The following is a 19,739-nucleotide window of genomic DNA, read 5'->3' on the forward strand; positions in this document are numbered from 1 at the left end:
TGACCAACGAATACAAAAGTCTGAGTGAATTAGGAAGTCCACCTAAATCAAATAAATCTCATAACTTAGTATTCACAGCTGATTTTTAAGACTTAATTTGAAGGATAATAAAGGCTGCTCAGGGAAGATTTCATCAACATGAATTCCTGGCCATAGGTGACATACAATTCCCTCTAATAATCACAGACAAATTTTCTTTGGATTTCTCATAACTGCTTGATGTACTTTGTAGTTTGCCTTCACTTATAATTTGCATCATATGCAATGAGAATACAGTGATGGGAAAATCATAACACACTTATGAATACAAGACATGGATTTTAGTATCTAGAAATTACTTGTAATTTAATAGCACAATTATTTGCAAACATGATTCAAAGAATAAACAATTAATAAAAAATAACAAAGAGAAAAATCAAGATCTCAATATGTTTTTATTTAGGTGGCCTTTGGTTCCAAAAGGAAGCACTGAAGATTCAAATTAACCTTGGAGCTTCCTGGTTCATGCACATGCTTTAAAATGTTACCAGTGTGGAAGTTATTGCCAGTTTGGAGATTATGTGATGCATCATCAAGTGGTTCATGTTAGAGTATTTACATGGGCATGAAAACCTATTCCATTTAATATCAGTTGACCGTTTTTTGCCAAGTTTCCATTGAAGTTGAGTTCTCAGATTGGCAAAAGATACCCAACTCTTTGATTATCTCTGCTGAAGACTGGCTACCAAACTCTGGTCTTTCTGTTAAGACAGTGGTTAACAAAATTGCTGCCATTAAGCAGAAGTGGCAGGAGTAACACAAACATGCATGTGCACATGCAGAAAAGTCCTTTACTGGTCTTTGTATCTTATTTGGGCTTGGGGATAGTATGCCATGAAAATAACACTGTATATTTCACTGTTGGTACTTGCCACAGCACCTGAGTTTGAGAACTGTCTCCTTGAAATAGTAAAAAGAAACTGTTACTGACTGATGCAGCTGTCATCTGAATCAGGTTCCTGGACTCTGCCTTTCTTGTCTCTGATGCATTACTATCTAAAAGTCGCTTTTCCTTCATTTTCAACATCTTGTTTCTCTTTCTTCTTTGCTTGAAAGACTGAAATTGCTCATTATCTGCTACAAATTGGCTTCAAAGGAGTTATCTCAATTTATACCAGCTGGACCAAAGCAGTAAATGGCTATAAGATGCTGTTCTATTTTATATTAGAATTGGTCTGGATTTAACCTATTATTTTTATTTCACAGGCCAGTTTTATTTCTTTCCATCATCTTACAATAAAAGCATTTAGTAAATAAACATACCAAGCTGTAATATTTCTCCTTAACTTTAAAAAAATAATAATAAAATAAATAAATAAATAAATAAAATATGTATTTATCGTACTAAGTTCATATCAGCCAGAGTGGGAAAAGTATGTTTGAAAAGTTTTCTCTCCCTTTTCCTTTGAGAAGGGGGAGTGAAAGAGTGGTTGTGGTGGAGTTTAGCTGCCCAGCAGGCTAATACTACCACAGGTATGTGTGTGTATGTACACGTGTGCCAGGGTGTGTGTATATGTGCATGGATGTATGTGTCACACTGTATCAGCAACCAGAGTGGGGCTGTGGGACCCAGTACCAACAACTAGGGATACCAGGATCCAGGGGCAGCTGCTGAGCAGATTGAGTGTCTGAGCACAGATGCTAGAAAATATATGTATAAACCCTGTATGTGTTTATGCATATATATTTTCACTAGCGGCCCTCCATCCTGATCAGAGTGGGGAGCAGGATGAGGCCAATGATGCTATCTGTGTTTTGGTGTTCTGTCTCCATCTACAGTCTGTGTGGCTGCCCATACCTATATGTACACATATGGTATAAACTTGTGCTCTGTGAGCATGTACCTACTGGCAACACCTTTTCAGGATCACTGCTGGTTGGACCTAGGGATGTGGAGCAGTAGCAGTCTTGCCTCTCTGAAGCTGCTGGATCCAGTGTGATATTTTCCTCCAATATGAGCCACTTTTGCCAGGAAGTTTGTGCTTAAAGCTGCAGTTTACATGCTAAGCAAAGAGCAACCACTCTGACTTGCAGGATATTTGGAGAAGCTGTTCCCCACATCTCTCCATTTCCCCAAGTATGCTTTTCAATGAAATAATATAGCAGAATATGCTACTGAAAATTGCTAGCATCATCTCTTTGGTTATGCACATTCAACATCTCAGAAGATTATTTTTTTTTCCCAATGCCTTTTGGGCAAATTAAGTTTTAGAGTAAAGCAAGCAGAGAACAGTTTACTGTGTTCAGAGAAATTACTGTAAATAATCTCTAAAAGGGAGAATGCAAATCATTGTGTCCCTTAATGATGGTTAATTTGACTCTTGACTCTTAATTATCAACAAGAAAATTAGAAGCTCATAGTCATCTCATTTGGAATGAAGTTCTTTTAAACCATTCAGGATATTTCCTGAAGTTTGTCTTTTTTTTTTTTTTTTTTATGTCAGAATTTGGCTGAATTTCTGCTGAGATCCATGGTGTTCTATATGTTTGCATTGGCTGAGTATCTGTGGATATTTTTTTTTTCCTACTTGCCACAACATTTCTGTGATATACATCCAAACAAACAGAACATTTAAGAACATCCAGAAAGTTTGTAGTTAGTCATGTGTGAGTGATATTATTTTGGAATGAAACAATAAGACTTACTCCCAGAGGAAATCACTGCCAACCTTAGTGCAACTTACATAAAATACATGTAATTTATTATGTAGAATTTTCTGAGGAATATCTAAGTACTGGAAATTAGTTATCTACATTGTTTAAATTACAAGGGCAGTTCCTGGAGTAATATCAGGTCAGTTAGCTCTCTTGAAGCAATTGTTGGGAACAATCTGGGAGATTGTGGTTATTCCCCCAAAAATGGTATAAATATAGTCACCCTAGGTGGCCTAGGCCACCTAGTGAGTATCATCCTCACAGCAAGGACAGTTTCAGACATTTTACTTATGAGTATAGACATAACCATCATGACCATCTTTTGGTTAATATTTGTAGAGCTACCATTGCTTACACTTCTTAACTTAGGATCTGTGTTAAATTCACCTAGATAGAACATCATAATGATAGTAGATAATAGTAGTATCACAATGATAGTCAAGTAGTAGTTTTGCCTTTCTCAGGCAAAACCTCACAAGAAGAGAGACAGGAGTCCACCTGAATCAGTCTTCATAGTGAACAGTTATACACATAAGCACAAAAAAAAAAAACAAAAACAGATTACTTTTAAAAGTACTGGCAGATTACAGTATATATGGTAACTGTAAAATATATTGTGACATTAGAGCCTTGCTCAGCCATGTAAACAGGGTGCAGTTAAATAATATTCATTTTAAGTTTTAGAGCTCACTTTCAATTGATGTAACTCTTTGGGGTTATTATTTTTATTTCCAACTCAACCATAATCTTAAAAAGGGCATGCAATTTCTCAGAATCGTTTTGGCTATATTCAAAAATATAAAATCCACTTGGGTCACTTTGGTACATTTGACTCAGGTTGGATTCTATTTAATCTAAATGTGTTCACCTATTTTTACCTGTTAAAATATCCAAACCTGAGTTAATCCTTTTAATCCTTCCTTGCTGAAGGGAATGCAAGTCTGTTTGAATCAGAATTGTAGTGTACTTGTTCAAAAAAAAAAAAAAAAAAAAAAAAAAAAAAAGAGAGAGAGAGAGAAAATCTGCCAGTGAAGTATAGCAATCTTAACATTTCAGTCTAAATTTTCCCTACAGTACTGAGAAATGTGTCTCGGTGCTTTAGATGGCATTTAACTATAATATTGTTAATTGATAGAAGTAATTTTAGTGCTTTCTTAACATTAAAAATCTCTAGTGTGCCATATAGTGAGTCACTGAATGATATAAAATATGCAAAGGGCTTTAACTAAAAGTTCTGACTTCACTTAAATACTGAATTGATATAGGAATATGTGAAAATAATCACAACAGTATCTACTTTTAAAATTTAATAAAGAAATGGGACTACATGTTATCCTGATGCACACAAGTATAGTAGACACAACGAATCAGACCCTTCAGAGGGGGAGGTACTGATCTATTCTCCCTGTTGACCACTGATAGGACCCATGGGAGTAGCTTGAAGCTGTGTCAGAAGAGGTTCATATTGGATATTAGGAAATGCTTCTTCACTGAGAAAGTAGTCAGGAACTGGAATAGGCTCCCCAAGGAACTGGTCACAGCACCAAGCTTGCTGGAGTTCACGAAGCATTTGGACAACACTCTCAGAAATAAGGTTTTATTTTTGGGTGGTGGAACCAGGAGTTGAATTCCATGGTCCTCGTGAGTCCCTTCCAACTCAGGATATTTTATGATTCTATGACTTTGTGATTAGGCTGTAGATAATAGAGCTGCAGCAGTGCATTGTGCTGATTTATATCCTCCTGAAATATACATGTGCATATATGCAAATGTATATATAGACACGCACACATATATATATGAAAAAGAAGCAGTGCAATAGATATAGAATGAAGCCCTATCCATTTATTCTGGATGTATTCTCTATAACCATACCTAGGAAGTGTGATGAACTGCAGCAGTGCTCTAAATAAAATATCTGCAGTGAAACCTACCTAAAGCTGGTCTTACAGATTCCCTTCCCTCAGTGTTAGGGGGTTTAATGGCATCAGAAAAATCCAGGCTAAAAATTTAGAAGTTCCATTGAAAAACCTTTTGGGTATTGATTTTCATGGGTTTGACTGGAATAGAATTAATATTATTATTATTATTATTGTTTTTTGTTTGTTTGTTTGTTTGTTTTTTTCATGGAGACTCATGCAATCTTATGTTTTGGATTTTTGATATTTCTGTTAATAAACCCAAAATGCACTTCACAACCAATAGATCACTTTTTTTTTTTTTTTTTTTTTTTCTATTTTAATCCTGTTCAGTCATTTATAGTTTAAGAAGAAAAAGAAAGATGATGTAATAATAATAATGCTAAGACTGGAATAAAGTTAATTTTCTTCACAGTATCTCATAAGGTGCTGTGTTTTGGATTTTTAATGAAAATCATTCTGATAACACAGTGATATTTTAGTTGTTGCTGAGCAGTGCTTACACTGAGTCAAGGACTTCACAGAATCACAGAATCACAGAACTGTAGGGGTTGGAAGGGACCTCGAAAGATCTTCGGGTCCAACCCCCCTGCCAAAGGCGGTTCCTCAGAGCAGGCTGTCCAAGTAGGCATCCAGACAGGCCTTGAATATCTCCAGAGAAGCACACTCCACAACCTCCCTAGGCAGCCTGTTCCAATGCTCCGTCACCCTCACCGTGAAGAAGTTCTTTCGCATGTCAGTGCAGAACTTCCTGTGCTCTAACTTGTAGCCATTGCCCCTTGTCCTACCCTCACAAACCACTGAGAAGAGGTTGGCTACATCCTTCTGTCCCCCACACCTCAGATATTTATATACACTGAGGAGATCCCCTCTCAGTCTTCTCTTCTCCAGGCTGAACAGACCCAGGTCTCTCTGCCTTTCTTCATAGGGAAGATGCTCCAGGTCCTGTATCATCTTTGTGGCCCTCCACTGAACTCTTTCCAGGAGATCCCTGTCTTTCTTGTACCAGGGAGCCCAGAACTGGACACAGTACTCCAGGTGAGGCCTGACCAGGGCAGAGTAGAGGGGGAGGATCACCTCCCTTGACCTGCTGGCCACACTCGTTTTAATGCACGCCAGGATCCCATTAGCCCTCTTGGCCACAAGGGCACAGTGCTGGCTCATAGTCAACCTGTCGCCCACCAGGACCCCCAGGTCCTTCTCCTCAGAGCTCCTCTCCAGCAGGTTGTCCCACAGCCTGTACTGATACCTCGGGTAAAGTATCAAAAACTTCACTGTTTCTCAAGCTGCCTGATAGTGAGTAGGCTGGGAGTGCACAAGGAGCTGGAGTGGATCACATCCAGGACAGCTGACCCAAACTGACTAAAGGGATATTTTCTAGGATAAGACATCATGCTCAACAATAAAAAAGGGTGGAGTTGGCTGGGTGGGGGAACTGGCTGGACAATTGTTGGTTGGTAGTGAACAATTGTGTTCTGCATCTCTTGTTTTCTTCTTTGCTTAACATTTTCATTAGTGATATGAATGATAAAGGATGAATAAATAATCTGAAAATAAGCATTTTTGTTTGGGACGGGGGGAGAACCTTAAAAACCTCACTGCAGCGTGATTTAGTTATGCTTTCTTCTCATCAAAAACTTCTTTTGGGGCTCTTCACAATTTTATTTTCTTCTACCTTCACTTCCACACTTTTTCTCAGCTATTTGCAAAACATTCCTTTGCTCTCAAAAATCAGACCAAGCTTTTATATTATCCACTAGAGCAGACAACCTGGTCTAGTGGAACATGTCCCTGTCTATGGCAGGGAGGTTAGAACTATATGATCTTTAAGGTTCTTTTCAACCCAAACCATTCTCTGATTCTAAAATTACATAAGAGAAAACATAAAGCAGATCTTTAAAATAAATATTTATTTATTTATTTATTTTCCCGCATGGAGAACTTAAAGTTTATTTGGTTATTAGGTTTTATCTTTACCCTTGCACAATATATATTGGGCCTAATTTGTCCACAGCTAAATGTTTTGTTTATTTATTTATTATTTTAATTTTTATTTTAAGTTCGCACTTCTTATATAAACTCATTTTTCTTTAAAATTAAAAGCTAGTAAAATGACAAGTAAAATGACAAGGCTATTGCCCTGCACATGCCACAGATTAGAAATACACAGCAGAATGAAGTACAGTATACTTCATTTACATGGATTCATGTGGATCTTCTTAAAAATTGTCTTTAAAACATACTGTAGGGACACATGACATGCTCCAACTCTGCTTGACACTTCCTGAGTTGATAGGACACAGACAGTGTGAGTTTGCATTTACCTTTTGTTATTTGTTCTTCATGAAAGCAAATTGGCAACAATATGATGTGAAGAGACCTTATGCTCATGTGCAGAGATAGTTACTCCATGCATCTTGCACTGTATAAAAGCAAATGTGTGAATGATTTTGCTCAAACTATATCTGGAGAGTTGTATTTGATACCGCTTCTACTGTATATAAGTGGAACTGGCCAGTACAGAACAGCATGTGTCTCTCACACTTCTGCTTCCACAAATATCTGCAATACCAGCTACCGTCAGACACAAGTAATAAAAATATTTTAATATTCAATTAACAAGAAAGTCAATTTGGCATTCTGCTGCATCAATTGATCTGTACAGTGATATTGCGATGCTCTAATGAGCTTCAATTACTGTGGAAAAGTGCAGGAGACACCAGAGGGCATCAAATTCCTCAGGTAGTTTAAAGTGCAAGACTGGAATACTAGGGGTAACAGAAAAATAGCTATTTTAAATCAAAACAATAGAGATAAAGTAGCATAAACCAACAATCACATAAGAAGGCAAGTAGCTATTATATATAGCCAAGTGCCATAGTTTGAACTCAGGTTACAAACGTCTCTATGGTTTTGCAATATGCTTCCTGTTGCTGTTACCCATCCTAGTTAGCTGGGCACAGTGGAACAGTCTGTCCTTCAAAATGGCATAAAGGCTTAGCAGATTCATTTCATCTCATTTAAGCATCCAGAAATTAGTATCTTGTCCTAAACTTGCTACCTAAGCTTCCTTCTCTAGTCAGTGGAGAACAAAAAGTATTTTTGTTGCTTCCTGAAAAAGACATATATATGTCATAAATCACTTTCTGAAAGTGACACTCCCTACTGATTATGTATAGAAACTAGATTAATAACTTTACCACCTAATTTGGAGATGGCTAAATATAAAAAAGTTAAGATGAATTCAATGCATTTGAATTGTAACAGTCCTGGATAATTAACCTGAATTAGATGAGGGTAGAAGTGTACATTTATTTGTCAGCTCACAGCATATCTTTATATATATGCCTTATGCTGACATATTTAGGGGTCAGAATACTACACAGGAGAAGTAGCTTGTTTAGGAATTGACTAAAGTATCCTGTGGCAGATGAATGCATGAGCTGACTGTATCGTATAATTATACTTAGAGGTACAGAACATAAAAAAGGATGGGCTTGGCTATTCTTTGCATGTAACTTTTTTTTTTTCTTTTTTTTTCCTCAGAATATCATGCATGTATATAGTGCTAAAATAATTATCTTTTCAATTCAATAAACAATTGAAAAGAAATAAATGCAGTTGCTTATTTGGAGACAAGTTTGTATAACATCTTGTGCTCTGTGCTGGGTGCCAAACTTCTTTCCACATACTGGCTCATTGTTGAATTTTCTGAACATCTGGCCCCAAATCCAGCCAGACCTCTCTCTGGGGATTTCAATGAGAGGAGTGATAGCCTTTCAATCTTCCACCTCTCATTTTTCATAGCTCCTCATTTTGAAATCATTTCAGCCACTTTTTCTTTCTTCATCCTCTTAGTCTGAGCCAAGTAAACATTAAACACAAAATAGTAGATTATAAACAATTCATCTCTATATCATGCCTTCATCATGCCTTCATCATCACCTGTTTTTCCCTTTGCCTCCCATGGGATATTTATTTTTTTGGGGAAAAAAAAAAAAAAAAGTCATCTGTGAATTAAACATCTATCCATGCTGCAGAGTCATGTCAGAGCACTCCAAAGCATCATCTGCTTTTAGCCTTTCCATTCCCGTGTCATGTAGTTGCTAGATGATGTGGTGCATAGCAAATCTGAGAGCAGAACCTCATCAAAAATATGTTTAAAGCTGTAACAAAAGCTGAAGACTGCAAGGAAACTGCTGGGTTGTTAAAAAAAAAAAAAAAAAAAAAAAAAAAAAAAAAAGAGTTCTTGTCTTTGATAGCTTTCAGTGTCAAAAGATCTAGTCCAATCTTTTCTACTTTTATTTATATTTTAATGGCTAAACATACTCAGACTGCAGAAAATAGCCATTGTAAGATGGGAAGTGAAAAAGCAGAGGTGTGTAATCAGAGCAAGGGAAATATCTTTTCATTGCATCTTCTTCAGATTTTAGTTTCTTTCTTGTGTAGTTTCCATTCACTATCCCCTAACTTTTTACAAAACATACCCTTTTTTAGACTGCAATTACTGTACACCTTTTCAAGGTAACATAAAGGTAAATTATTGACACCATACTTTTCTAGTTCAACAACTGCTGTGTCTGTCTCTCCTGTTTCTAAATCCCGAAGAAGTAAAAAATGTACCATAAATCAGTCAAAAATATAGTTCAAACATTGATTTATCTTTAAAAAGCCTGTCAGTGTGGACTTGCTTTGACACATTGCCTTTCTCTTTCTCTTGCCACAGGAATCCCTATCTCATCCAAAACCTGAACAATATAGAAGAACATAGCAGTGAAACACACCTGCTAAGCATGGTATGCAGTACTTATGCTCAGCAAAAGATGTAAGAACAAGGCAAGCATGTAGGGGTACTCCTTTTAACTTAGTGGCCTCATCAATCACAGAATTTATGTAAATACTTTTGTTTCATATCCTTTCATAGACTTTGTTTCCAAGGCATCATATCACTGAAGTCCAGAGAGAAGAAATGGTGGCGCCAATAGATAAATAGAAATTAAAAGGAAAGAACAGGAAAATAAGGGAAGGTAAATGAAAGTAAGGTAGGAAAGAGAAGGCAAGGCAAAGCAAGGCAAGGCAAAGCAAGGCAAGGCAGAGAGAGAGAGAGAGAAATAAATGAAAGAAAAATAAAATAGGAGAGAAAGAGAGAGAAAGAGAGAAAGAGAGAAAGAAAGAAAGAATGAAAGAACAAAAGAAAGAAAGGAAGGAAAATCTGCCTAATGACTAGAAATTCAAATGGCACTGTATTGTCGGATCAATGAGTTTACTAATATCAGTATATATACACCAGACACTATCTCTGACGGATAATTTAATTAATTTATTTTTCACTTCTTGGATAATCTATTGATCTATACAGCTGACTGCACTGTAATGTAAATACAGTTGATAACATTCTGCAAGTAGATTTGACTTTCTGCTTTGGGTAAAGGATCAATTTTTACACAGTTTACTTCTGTGGAAATCCTCTTCATAAAGCACTATGTGTCTTAAGCACAAGTATGTCTTTTCTAGGTATATGATTTCTATACCTTGGCATGTATAATCTCTCAGACAACAGAATCAATTTAGCCACAACAACACTTTATTGGCAACAGCAGGAACAAATATAGGTCAGTGCTGTGCATTTTTAACAAGAAAAACCCTGGAACAGTTTTCAGGGGCCTTCTTCAATATTTATTGTATACGCAGATTCCCAGCTCTGGCATACTTATTTCTCTTAGACATTTTTTCTGTTATACATTCATATGAGTTCACAATAATAACAATAAGATATTCCAGAAAAATATCTGACTCACATGGGAATATCAGAGCTAATTTGTCTTGTTCCCTCTTGTCTTGCAATATGTCTGTTTGTTCATTCTTTGCCAAATTCTCCTATACACTTGAATGGAAATGATTATTTTCTAGATTTATTAGTGTTTTCCAAGTCATTTCATATTTTTTTTTTGTAGTTGACATGCTGTCACAGACACTCTTCATCTGGTACATCAGTCAGTTCCTGAGGCAATGAACATCCGCCAGGTTGTATTTGGCAAATGGAAGTAGTGAGCTAACACAACGGTGTGGATCCCAGTCAGGAACTTCCTCTCAAAGCATCAAAAAGGGATAGATTTTCAAATAAGTCAAATCAATAAAATTAAGCCTCTAGTTCAGATATTTAGTTGAAGGGCCAAGCAATCAAGATGTCTAAATCACAGGTTAATCCATGACAGTAAAATCAAAATAGTTTCAGAGAACTCACTGGGATGGATCATCAGGTTCCTTTTCTTTATTTATCTGTATTGTCATAAATAAATTATATGTAGCCTACCTTGGACAAATGTATTTGCTGATGGACATTTTCAAGATAAAATTATTCCAGAGATTATTGATAAAACTAATCTGCAAATAGTATGCCTTCAATTTATCTAATCCTGATTATTGAGGTTTGGGGAATAAAGGGAAAGATAAAATGAGGAAACAAAGAAAAACACCACTAAAAGATGTGGAAAATAAAGTTGGATTTAGATTCTCCATTCTAGCTCCAATTGTAGTTCTGCTGTAATTCACCTCCCCAAGTTGAAATTTTTCCAGATGTTAAGAGTTACATCTGCACAGGTGGCAAGAATCAATTCAATTTTGGCATAGCTATATGCCACCAAACTGACAAGGAACCAAAACTAGGTTTTACCTTTGAAAATCCTCAAGGGATTCAGTCATTTAAAATATTTTGATAATGTCTAAAACTGACTCCAAAGGGACAGATTGCACAAAAATTGTGTCATCTGCTCTCTTTTTTGAATTTTTGCTCTCTATGAAGGCAGCAAAACCACCCACATATTTATTTTTTTTCCTAACATCTGAGTGGTTAGAGCACTCTGATTTAATTCCAGCCTCATATCAAAGGGTTTCAGATTTAAATTTTTCAGTTGCCAGGAATGTATCCTAACCACTGGCTTATAATATTTCCTAAGATAGAGCATATTTCAGTCCTTCAGGTATTGATATATTATTCTGCAGAAATTAATTTGGACATGGTGGTGAGAAGACAGGAAGAAAGGAAAGTTCTCTAAGTAATTAAAACTTGAATATGGAAAGTCTGGATGGTTAATCTGTACGCCAAGAAACATTTTTAGCCTGCTTTTTTTTTTTTTTTTTTTTTTTTTTCTTCATTCATTTTTAAAGTTACAAAAAATAGAAGTATCTGTCCATTTCTTAACATTTAGGCTGTGCCGCTAACATCAGCTGAATCATAAATTAAATGAAAACTGAAATCTGAGTAAAAGGAAAGACAGAAGAATGATCTCAGATTCTTTTATTTTTTTGGCCTTCTGTCTAGACAGTTGGCATATATTTGCTAAAAAGCTGATGAACATATATTCAGTTTTGAAACAGCTCTGCAATGTGCGTGCTGCTTCTTGCCTAACAGGAGAACAGAATATGTGGGAGGGAAGCAAGAGTACTATGTCATTTAGAGAATATCCTGTGTGTTTGAATGATAATCTAGATATGGAATCCCTGAAAGGAAAAATAAAAATAATATTATTAAAAAAATAAAAATAAAATTAATATATATATGTATATATATACACCAAATAATATATATTCTATCAAGTAAAAATATGAGCCAGAGAAACTGTTTGCAGGAGAGAAGTCAGAACAAATTTTCCTCTGCTGGAGATCTCAACCACTTGAATACAGAGTCAAGGCATATTCTTTTCTTAATGTCTCATGCATTTTTTTCTTTTCAACAACATAAATTAAAGAGACGGGTAATAAAAGCCCACTCTTCCTTCTTAGGTCTCACAGCAGACTACTTTACAGACTGATAGCAAGAACATGCTTCAGGAAGATAGTGATACCATTTTGAGTTTCTGAAGTGAAGAAAATAAAATGTTCATTTGCTTCATCCAAAGACGGGGTTCTTAGTACCTGTCCATTGCATAAATGAAAGTTTTTTTTTTTTGTGTGTGTGTGTCTCTTAAAAGGCAGATTAAACTAAGGTGGTGGTCTCTGCTATATTTTGGATGGTAGTTTGGATTACCAGTAGTTTTGATGTGAAAGTCTGTGGATGAGACACAAAGGGAGGGATTAGTCTGAATCAGTAAATTTCAGTAAATGTAAGGGGACTATTTGTATATAAACACTATTTCATCAGTGATATTGTGTCATCACAGTGAAGGTTAAAAATCCATTCAGATATTCACCTAGTATGTCTCAATTCTGTTATATAACAGTAGACATCTGGTGACATGATGATGTCTGAAGGCATTTAACATGCCTTCAGACATCTGCAGCATCTGCATCAGACTCACAGGTTTGACACAGGAAGTTCAAGAGATCCCCATCCTTCTAGACCAGACGTTGAGACAAATAGAAAAGACATACAGGGTATTTTAAATGATGTTAGTAAATGAATCATGCCCAGTGTCTCTGCCTTTGAGTGATCTGAATAGATTACTAAGTTGTATTGATGGTAGTACAATAATAGACTACACACACATAGACAGGTAGAAGCTGTTCAGCTGCTAAAAGTACATATATGTTTAAGGTACTGTAGGTACCCTGACTGGACTCTATCTGCTGTTGCAGAAGGGCATAATTCTTCTATAGGTGTTGAACAGACATAATTTTAGGTGTCTTAAATACCAAGAGATACCTTAAGAGCACATTAATTTTGCTTAGGCAATTGAACAGAGTATTACCCTGAAGCTGAGCTATCTCTTGCTAGAGCATCCTGAGTGGGCTAAGAACAGACAATCCTAAATTTCCGTCAGAAACAGAATGTTCTGCATGAACGTTGAAAATACAAAAGAAGAATCAAACAAACAAACAAACAAACAAACAAAAAAGATGAAATATTGCAAGCATTAGAGAAGAGTTAGTACAATTTAAAGGGTCATACAATTTTAAGAAAAGTACAGTTTTAAGGATCACGATCTTGTACATGGCTACCTAATTCGTTAATTGAAAATTCTCTGAAGCAGGATGTTATTATGACTGAATATTACTTAGCATGGTGTTGCTCTCAGGTGGAGGCTCTATGTTTTGTCATAATAGAAATAATGAATAGCAATAACGTATGCACCAATATCTAGAGAACATAGCCCACTACCTACTAATTAACTAGTACATATTTATTATCTACATGGTTTCAATGACAAAAGCTCATATTTTAGAGTGTAAAAAATATTATTCAGGTTCTGCTGACAAACTCTCAAGCTTAAGGCAGTTTTCTTTGAAGTAGTGTCTTCCTGTGTCAGAATTAAAGATATGTGTCTGTACAAATTTCAGTCTCCAGGTTTAGATATACCCTCTGTAGGGAAGACAATCATATCTCTTTAAAGTACACAATGTTTGCTTTGGAGATGCATCCTGTCACAGTGCATTGGTCATAAATATTTATGCTTTCAGCAAATGGAACAGCCATGCCAATAAACACTGGTGTTTTGTCTTATTTTTCAATATTTCAAGAACAGTATAAAAAAATGGGGCTGTGAAATGACACAATCTCCTTCAGCAGCATTGTCTTGGAATTCACAACCAAGGAAAGCTGGAAAACAAACAAACAAACAAACAAACAAACAGACACAACAAACAAGCAACAACAACAAAAAAATCCCAACCCCACTTTTTTTTGTTTTGCTTTGTTTTGTTTTGTTTGTTTGTTTGTTTATTACCATTTCATTCATAATCATTCTCCCATGCCATCATGCTTGCAAGAGGAGATGCTCTAACACATTAGGACTACAACAGTCAAATAAGAGAGCTCATTTTTCCACAAATGAGAAATGACAACGCATTTTAAGGTTAACAAGGCTTTCAATACGGGCTTTATGTCCTTATCTCTGCCTCTCTCTGTCTCTGTCTCTCTCTCTAGGTTGTTTCTAATAATAATTTAAGATGGTGGAAATAATTTCAGGTTACAGAATATAAGTATTTCTCTTATATCAATTCCTTTAAAGTCACACCTAACAGAGTTTCTGCTGCTTTAACGGTCCTACACTTTAGAAATACAAGTTCTCAGAAAATTATTATGATCATATGGCTATCTGTGTGTATATGTATGTATTGGTGTTCATGCCTAAAATCCTTCCTAGTCTCTTCTGTGTTCAATGGCACAGTGATATGACATTTTCATAATATTATTAAAAAAAAAAATAAAAAAAAAAAATCAGTAAACATGTCCTTGATGTAGCAAGAAGATTTTCAGACTAATGGTAGTAACCAGGGATAGCACAGTAAGGCTTGGACAGATAAACTCTGAAGTTTATTTGATTATGGAGTGATCCTCTTCTCATATTTGCACTAGAGATCATTTTAAATGTTACTGAGGTCAAGGTTGTGCTTCCTTCAACTCCTGTGAGAGGAAAAGTTTGAGAAAAGTTTGATTACTACTAAAATCTCAGTAGGAAATGTATAAAAATAAAATGACATATTCACAGTTATTTTGTTGGTGGGCCAGAAATCATGGCCAGCACATGGAAAAAAAATAATAATAATGAAGGATAAGAGTTTCCTTTTGGGGGAAGGAGTGAAAGCCAACTAAAATACAGATCTCTTGACACTATTCAGTCATTCAAAACACTTCCAGGTTCACATTTCTTAGTGTGCAGTAAATTTTCAGTCTTCATTAAGTGAAGAAAAGCAGGAATACATTATGCCAAGAGTAAACAGAGATCAAATCTGATCTGATCTCTACTTCCACTTCATTGTGCTATAAGTAAAATGTGTCTGTAATGATATTTAGAATTGGCCAGGAAGCTGGTTTCAGCTACACAAAGATACCTGAGCTGTCTGTCATCTTTATGTTATCTCTAAGCTTTATGTTGCTAATTCTTAAATCTGAGGATGGTAAGGCACTGGAACAGGTTGCCCAGAGAAGTTGTGGATGCCCCATCCACATGTGGGTGTTCAAGGCCATTCTGGATGGGATTTGGACCTGCTCTGGTGGGAGGTGTCCCTGCCCATGGCAGTGGGGTTGAAATAGGTAATCTTTAAGGTCCTTTCCAACCCAAGCCATTCTATGATGATTCTATGATTCTAATTTATATATATACAGAGAACAAAAAAATTGTCCAAAGTTCTAGTGCAGTAAGGAAGTAGAGTCATCCTAAAAATGTCTGGATTATTTCCTTCTCCCTGTAGACCTAATTTATGAGAACAAATTAAAGGTCTACTGGAAAGCTTCCGGTATTACTGCATGCTTCACAGTAGCTGGCAGACTACAGTCTCAGGACAAGTAACATTATCGTTATTTCCAAATATATTGCAGAAGGATGTTGGTGGAATTCAGAAGCAAAAAATAATACTATATCAATTTTCAGCAAAACTTCTGGGCTCTGATCAGCTGCTGCAGACTGAGCCTAATGCTTTATGGCATATCTGATCAACGGTGATGAAAAGTGATGCAGAACCCAAGTCTAGTAATAACATATATGCAATGACATTTATATTGACACAAAACCTGAGATAAAAGAACTCTAAACCTGACTGTGGTCTTCTGTGTATAATACCATTATATGCTTAATGAAAAGTGAAATTTATACATATTCAAGTAATAGAGAAAAGCAAATGTTTACAGTATGAATAAAGTGATCAGGAAAAAATATTACATAATATACATACACACACATATGTAAATATGAAGAAACTAATTTTGTCTTGTCTCCATAATTCAGGTGTATATATTGAAGCAAAAGTTTTCAGCTGATGATTTAATTCTAAACTTGGATGAATTGCTCTTTGATTCCTGTATTACTCTCTTGCCTACAGAGCAAAGATACAACTAACTCAGCTTAGATGGTTAACTTTAATATGGCTCATTGATCAAAATTAATTAACTTCATTGGACTTATAGCCTAAAGAAAATAAGAACATTAAGAAGGCATGGGCAGTTGCAATGAACTCTGCAATGTTGGAGCTCTGCAATGTGCACCAGCACATTGGTACTGTGATGCTTGATGTACCTGGCCCGCTGTTCTCTCAGAGTGCAAGAAACATGCCAGCTGCCTCAGACCCCTGATTACAAATATGTTTTTTATTTATGTGGTATGTGTAAAAATGAAGGATTTGGCTTCACATGCCACTTATATGCCTGTAAAATGCAGCCAGCCTTCATGACATTATCTGGATCTGGATTTTTTGTCAGCTTTTAACACTGTTGTCACATTTCAAAATTTCTCATTTCACATCCAGCAGTTTTCCACACTTCTGTTTTGGTCTGCTTAACCTCAAGTCATGACCTAGTCAGCAGCCTAATCATTTGTCTGCAGCCCAAACAAAGAAGCAATCAAATCTGATGGTACAGGCATTGGCCATCTTCATAATTAACATTACTTATTGTCTTCAAATTCTGCATTGATGCATATGAGACAGAAAGCAATTAAAAGGGTTTAGCTTTTCCTAAAGAGGTGGATGAATGGAACTCAGTAACTCTTATATGCGTACTAAGGCATCTATGAACATAAAACCCACTACAGATCTTTAATACATTTTGCCAACAGCAGCAGTTACTACAGGTGCCTTATAACTTGTAGATGAGTCACATTCCTGCAAATTGCTTGAATTGTAGGAATGTACTTAATTCACCCTTCATCTCACACATTTTATATATTTGCTTGAGTTAGAATATTTAGTCTTCAGAAATTATAGAACAGAGTCTGCTTGCAAAATCTTAGGAAGTAAAATAAAATTTGTGCATATGTTAAAAAAAAAAAAAAAGGAAAAATAATCTATCAGGATTATTCTACTGAAGTATCTGTCTTTGAACCATACAGCTTGCAAACATCAGCATTTGGATATTAGAGTACACTGTCTGTGCCTTTGAAATTGTAAGTGATTTGATTTCTTCTTCAAACATAAGGCTCAGAAAGACAATTTACAGTTCACCTTTTATGTTGCAAAGGATACAAACATTTTGTTTTGGTTAAACATAAGATCTTAAAATATATAGCCCCTTTGTTTAAAAATAAGGAGTTTTTAAAGATAGTTCTGGAAAAAATATTTATTTATTTCTCTCTCTCTTTCTCTCTTTCCTTCCTTCCTTCCTTCCTTCCTTCCTTCCTTCCTTCCTTCCTTCCTTCCTTCCTTCCTTCCTTCCTTCCTTCCTTCCTTCCTTCCTTCCTTCCTTCCTTCCTTCCTTCCTTCTCTCTCTCTCATTTTTGTCTTTCTTTCTCTTTTTTTTGGTCTCTTTCTTTTTTTTTTCTTTCTCTGTTTCTCTCTCCTTTCTCTCTCTCTCTTTCTTTTTTTTCCTTTTTTTTCTTTTATTTTTTCATATTTTTTTTTTTCTGTCTCAGCTTTCTTGAAGGTCATATTTGCATAACAGTTCAGATTGCCCATTCATCCAATAAAGATAGATTTCAGTCAGGTTCGATATACACATACAGACACCAGAGATCTCTACACATCTTAGAGAAATATTAGTCAGACAGATTTATTTCCTCACTTTTAAAATTGCATTGATATTTATTGCAGTGTGTAATGACTGAATTATATGGTTGATTGTTTCCAGGTATTAGTGCAATATGAACATATTAGTAGTCACTTTCTTACTGCAATAAAGTACAAAAGCAAATGATATAAAACAGATTGAAATGATGCAATATGTATTTACAACATCCTATAAATTAATATCCAGCAAGTACAGAAAATATAGAGTAATATTTAATGCTTCTTAACCTTCTTTCAACAGTTGTGAAGGACAGCCCTGCCCTACCTTTTTAGTGACTTAGACAATAGGTAAGGGAAGCAGGACAGTTTTGTTTCTGTACTCAGAAGAAAGCTTTGTATTGATAGATTAGGAACTTTATGTCCAATCTTTGCTCTGTTCAACAACACTCATTTGGTCAATTTGTCATTGAAAGTAAATGGCCTAGACAGAAGAGTGCAAAAGAAATATATGTTTCTCTCTTATTGTGGAAAGAAGATTCCTTACCAGATCTCTGAAAGTATTAAATAACACTGAGGGTTTTTTAGGAGATTTGTCATCACTTTCTGTGCTATAAAATATGGAAGTTCAAAGCATAATGTTTAGGGTTTTCAAGAAAATATAGACTGTAAGTCAGAGATGTGAAAAATAACAAAATACCCCATGGAGATATTTAAAGGGTCAAGCTCAAAAGAAAATAAAGGAAAAACAAAAGAAAATTGAGAGTTATCTTGCTTAATTCATAGAAGTATTTTCAGGGACAGAAAGTCAAAACTAGTAGAGGCTACAGTGGAGAAAGTTGTAACAAGAACCAAAAACTAGAAGCTGTAGCCAGAAAAAAATGTATGAGAAACAAAAATCTTATCAGTAAGGGTGATTAACTTATTAGGAAAAGCTACAAAAGCAAATGGGAGAATTTCCCTGGCTTTCTATCTTTAGATGAAAGTTGAGTGATTTTCAGAAATATTTCCTTGAAACATGCCCAAATTATTGGGGCATGGGGTGAAATACAGTCAGTCTGGCTCCCTTTTTGCTCTAGAGACTCTGAATCACCTTTCAGTTAGAAAAACGTTGTCAGCAAAATGATGTTTTTCAAGAATAATATTTACTTTCCTCAAAATCGAGTGATTTAGTACCATGCCAACAGTTACATTAAAATGAAGGGAAGGGAAGGGAAGGGAAGGGAAGGGAAGGGAAGGGAAGGGAAGGGAAGGGAAGGGAAGGGAAGGGAAGGGAAGGGAAGGGAAGGGAAGGGAAGGGAAGGGAAGGGAAGGGAAGGGAAGGGAAGGGAAGGGAAGGGAAGGGAAGGGAAGGGAAGGGAAGGGAAGGGAAGGGAAGGGAAGGGAAGGGAAGGGAAGGGAAGGGAAGGGAAGGGAAGGGAAGGGAAGGGAAGGGAAGGGAAGGGAAGGGAAGGGAAGGGAAGGGAAGGGAAGGGAAGGGAAGGGAAGGGAAGGGAAGGGAAGGGAAGGGAAGGGAAGAAGGGAAGGGAAGGGGAAAGATGCAGCTGAGTTTTGAATCAGCTCTCTAAGGAATTCAATATTTTTGTCCTTTACCATAAATAGCTTTAGTTAATCAGATTTGCTGTTAGAGTTTCAAAAGAGGTCTTTAGTTTACACAGTCTATTATTCTCTGTTCGTCTTGACCTTCTCTACTTTCAATTGCTTCTGAGACCCACAGGCCTTGTCAGACCACCTTACATGCCAGAGTTGTTACTG

The 19,739-nt window shown here is 36.0% G+C and overlaps 1 long non-coding RNA gene across 1 annotated transcript in view; it reads left to right on the plus strand.

Annotated features, from left to right (window-relative positions):
* The window catches only part of LOC311433219, a 67,900-nt gene that overhangs the window by 41,306 nt on the left and 6,855 nt on the right, over positions 1–19,739 (plus strand). The gene's annotated exons all lie outside the window — the stretch shown is intronic.

The sequence above is a fragment of the Aythya ferina genome, assembly GCF_964211825.1.
Source record: "Aythya ferina genome assembly, chromosome: 2".
Lineage (NCBI taxonomy): Eukaryota > Metazoa > Chordata > Aves > Anseriformes > Anatidae > Aythya > Aythya ferina.